The 4,886-nt window shown below is 38.2% G+C and overlaps 1 long non-coding RNA gene across 1 annotated transcript; it reads left to right on the top strand.

The window, feature by feature from the left end:
- The first annotated feature begins 705 nt into the window (after window positions 1-705).
- On the top strand, window positions 706-4,077 carry LOC143493324 (uncharacterized). Its single transcript, XR_013125397.1, has 7 exons — window positions 706-837; window positions 1,559-2,134; window positions 2,542-2,763; window positions 2,852-2,923; window positions 3,003-3,166; window positions 3,250-3,537; window positions 3,658-4,077. It is a non-coding gene; the product is annotated as an uncharacterized LOC143493324 (long non-coding RNA).
- Window positions 4,078-4,886: the final 809 nt, after the last annotated feature.

Genomic DNA, 4,886 nt, shown 5'->3' with positions numbered 1-4,886 from the left:
TCCTTATTTGCCCATTTATATTTTGTTGTGGAGCTAATCTTTCTCAGCAGTTTCTTGTGGCTCAACACATACGTATGAAAGTCCTTGCAAGACATATTTTTGAAATTGTATTGCACAAATAGGATCCCTTTCAGTGATTCAACAGAGCTGGTTCCTCTCTTTGGTCCACTGGCTCTGCATCAGTGAAAAAACTCTCTCCACATTTGCATTGTGAGGAGAAAGTAAGGGAGACTGGCGGCTTCCGAAGGTGGCTGGTTAGTCTGCGACGGGCAGGGTGAGCAACTCAAAAAGGAAGCGATCACGCCAAGTCTCAGGGAAAGAGGATGGTTTAATAGAAAGTGTGCAAACCAAAAACCCGTGCATTGTTCCAAATGAAGGAAATAATAACCAGCAGTCAACTGGTACAAAGACAAGACATATATAGACGAACAAACGACCCTCAGGTGAGACGGATCACGGGTCCCGCCCACCTGAAGGACGAACATTACGTGACCAAAAACAGGACATCTGCCGCTGTAAACGGGGGCGACTGGCAGGGGGCCCCCCACAACGTGACAGATTTTTAAGATAGTAATACAATAATTACTATAATAATTACAAGAGTAATTTATTTGTATATATATATATATATATATATATATATATATATATATATGTTATAATACCAAAGTGCTTCTGAGGGTTAGGCTTAAAATCTTTATTTCTGTCTCCTCCAAGGTGAGCACAATGCCCCATATGTGCAGTGCATTATGCAAATTTGTCTCAGCATTTGAAGTCATACCACAAAGTTTTGAACAAGTCTGAACTTACACTACTTCTGCAGATGTACAGTGGGAGGTCAGTGCATTTTGTTATGAATAAGTTCTAAATATGCTTATGTAATTTTGTTAATTATGCTAATGTTGATTATGATAGTAGTGATAATGCTAATGCTGATTATGCTAGTGGTAATTATGCTAGTGCTAAGAATGCTAATGTTAATTATGGTAGTTCTAAGTATGCTAATGTTGATTATGCTAGTGGTGATTATGCTAGTGCTAACTATGCTAATGCTAACTATGCCAAAGCTAAGTATGCCAATGCTAAGTATGCTAATGCAAACTATGCTAATGCTAAGTATGCTAATACTAACTGTCATTGCTAACTTTGCTAATGCTAACTATACCAATGCTAGCTGCCAACGCTGACAATGCCAATGCTAACTATGCTAATGCTAACTATGTCATCGCTAACTATGCTAATGCTAATTATACCAATGCTAGCTGCCATTGCTGACTATGTCAACGCTAACTATTCTAATGCTAACTATGCTAACACTAACTATGCCAATGCTAACTTTGCTAATGCTAACTGTGCTAATGCTAATTTTGTTAAATTTTTGTAGTCACAGGGATTTTCAAATGTAGGTTCCAGAGTGCCAGGCTACCCGTATCCGTAGGCTTGACAAACACTATTGCAAAAAACACAAGAATGTGGCAGTATGTATAAAATCATATGTGCTGATATCTGCATATTAATGAGCTATTGCATGAATTTTTGTGCTTGTGTTTACTTTTAGGCCTCAGCGCTGGACAAATACACTAAAATGTCAAAAGATCTGTTTGTTTTGCGAAGCCTGGCCTCCTTGAGGACAAGTGTCGCCAGGCCACCAATGGTTTCGACACTAGATCTGGGCTACAGCCCACTTCCAGATCATTTATTGAGTCAGTCCAGAGACGTGGATTTAGATGACCTTGAGGATGCCCCGGTACCTGATGATGCCCCAAGGGTCGAGGAACCCCTGGCATGCTCCACCCCCACTCCTGAGTCCTCAACCACTGCATCCTCCATTTCAACATCCTCTGCTACTGTGTCATCTGCTCTCGTGTCATCATCTGCAAGGTCTCTTTTATGCTCCAATCCAGTGTCCTCCAGCAGCACCAACTGCCAAAGTTGTTCCCTGCTATTGGAGGAAATTGCATCACTCAAGAGGAAACTACCTAGTGATCCTGATGTGGAGTGTGAGCAGGTTGACTGCAAGTTGAAGACCTCAAGGCTGATTGAGTTGGAGGAACTTTTCAAAGACAATAAATCACCTACACGGAAAAAGCAGTTTTTGTATCACCAGTTTCGAAGGATTTGCACCCAAATTACAGTAAGTATTGTCACAAAGGTTCAATGTTTGACCAGATTTTTGTTTGTTTGAACCACTAATTATGTTTAATATGTCTCCTAATATGCGCCTCCTGAAAGACTACATTGTCTTTAGTGTGGGTGCTGGAGTGTTCGGGAAGAAGAAGCAGAATGTAACCATGGCCCAAAATCACATTTTTAAATTCATTAGTCACACTGGCAAGAAGTATAAATTGAACGGTTCATTCGACTTTTTGAAAAACGGGCTGCATTTCAGAGTAAGTTATGCATTTGCATACTAACGAGTGAACATGTGCATACTAACCATATGCTAATTTCTAGCTAATGCTGCATACTAATGAGCTAATGCTGCATATTAATGAGCCAACATGCATTTTAATGAATTCATGTCTGATTTTGTATTTGCAGATACGTGGTACATTTGCAAAGCAAGGGGCTGATGGTAACTACAATTTGGAACATTTTGCTAAATTTATGCAAATTTGTTAAATATCTAAATTACCTGTCGAAGCTGGAATCCAAAGTGTCCAGTATCGACGTATCCTGGACAGAGATGGAGATCTCACATCGTCTGTGCAATCTAAAGACATGTCATCATCCACCGTCAGAAAATTCGCAAGCGGTTCAGCAGTAAGTGCAGAATAGCTAATTAGCCAAAATGTGTATATTAAGGAGCTAACATGCGCATACTAATGAGTCGATGCATAATGTGTTTCAGAGAATCGCATTAGCAAGGAGGAGATCCGTGAGTTCCGGAAGGAAGCCAAGCTGATCATACCAAAAAAACTGAGTAAGTGTAATGCTAATGGTGCTAATGCAAATTATGCTAATGCTAATTATGCTAATGTATCAATTTTGTGTCATTTTAGCCCAAATTGAGAAGTCACAGGACTACCAGTTCGCAAAACAATTCATGGGTTTGCTGGCTGGGTTCCTCATCCTTGGGTCAGGACACCGGTCAGGCGTATTAATGAATATGAAGTTGGATGAGGTCATGGAGGCGGAGACAGAGGGCGACAACTTTGTCATTGAAGTGAGTGTTTTGTATGCCTGTCTCCTGTTTGAATACAACTAGAATTAGACTATTTCTAAATCTTAACTTTTTATGTTTTACAGGTATCTGACCACAAATCGGCCCGCACATACGGTCACGCACAAATATGCGTGACCAAGGAAGTGTACCAGTGGATGAATCAGTTGGCCTAATCAGTTGGATGAATCAGTAACCCTAACCCTAGCCTTGGTCTCCAAGCATTTGGATGGTGGCCAGTCGCCCTATTTTTTTTTTTTATAAGGTGGGTGTCCAATGCAGGAGATTGTTGAACTACTTCCGGACGGAGTGGACCAGAATGGGATTTGGTGGGTGGCAGTTTCCGTGCGTTCCGTACAGCAATGGTGTGCCACGTAAGTATTACGCATAAAATGTTAATTATGCTAATGCTAACTATGCTAACGCTAACTGCTAGCGCTAACTATGCTAATGCTAGTTATGCTAATGCTAATTATGCTAATGCTATGTTTCAGATCAAAAACTTCACAGCTACCGAGAAAGAAAAAATACAGAGGGCTATGTGCCATTCCGACAACGTCTCGAGAAAATTCTACATGCCTCTGAGCAGTGTGTCCGAGGCAGCTGAGATCCGAGACCTCCAGTCCAAAGCATTGGGTGAGAGTCCACAAGGCCCCGAACAACCACAACATCAAAAATTGAAGGCCCCTCGCTCAGCCAAGAGGAAGATTTCCTTCGATAAGAGCAGTCATGAGGATGAAGGCGTCCTGCCAGATAAAGAGGGCTTAGAAAAGATGGATCAGAATAACGCAAACAAGGTAGAGGACAAAAGCGAGGACGAAGAGGACACTAGCGAAGAGGAGGCGGAGGACAAACATTCAGAAGCACCATTGGTGTCTGGGTGTTCGCTTTTTTTGTACAGCGACTCTGAGACTGATTAGGTTATTTTATGCTAGGGCTAATTATGTTAATCTTATACTATTTATCTTATACTCTTATACTATACTTATACTATTATACGATAATGCTAATTATGTTGTTAGTAATGTATTATTATCATGCATAAATAATGTATTTTTTATGTATCTATATTATTATTACATCTATATAATTATATTATCTAAATATGCTTGTTTGAAAAAATAAATAAAGCTAATTATGCTAATGCTAATGATAATTATGAAATGCTAATTATGTCATGCATACCTTTTACTATATAAATCATGTATATTTATTATGTATCTATTATTATTATTATGTACATTATATTATGTAAATATGTTTGTTCTTTGAAAAAAGTAAATGAGAAGGTTAATTAGCTAGATGCTAATGCTAGTTCTGCTAAAGTTAATTATGTATGCTAATGCTAATTAGCTAATGATGCTAATTCTAATAATGCTAGCATTAGCATCATTAGCTAGATGCTAATGCTAGTTCTCCTAAAGTTAATTGTGTATGCTAATTATATTGTTATTATTGTATTATATTGTTATGCATATCTGGTAATATATAATACATGTATTTATGTTATTATTATAATATCTATTTTTATGAATATCAAAACAATTATATTAAGTAAATATATATTTTTGAACATTTGTGGTTTGTGTTTTATTTCCAAGTATGTAGATATAACAATTAATAAGCTAAGCTTAGGCTAATAATAAGCTAATACGTGACTAATAATGAGTTAATAAGTGATTCATAAGTTAATTATAGACTAATAACTTGGGCTAGGAAGTGG

This window comes from Brachyhypopomus gauderio, unplaced genomic scaffold, assembly GCF_052324685.1.
Source record: "Brachyhypopomus gauderio isolate BG-103 unplaced genomic scaffold, BGAUD_0.2 sc84, whole genome shotgun sequence".
In the NCBI taxonomy this organism is placed as follows: Eukaryota; Metazoa; Chordata; class Actinopteri; order Gymnotiformes; family Hypopomidae; genus Brachyhypopomus; species Brachyhypopomus gauderio.
This window is presented reverse-complemented; position numbering and strand designations above follow the sequence as displayed.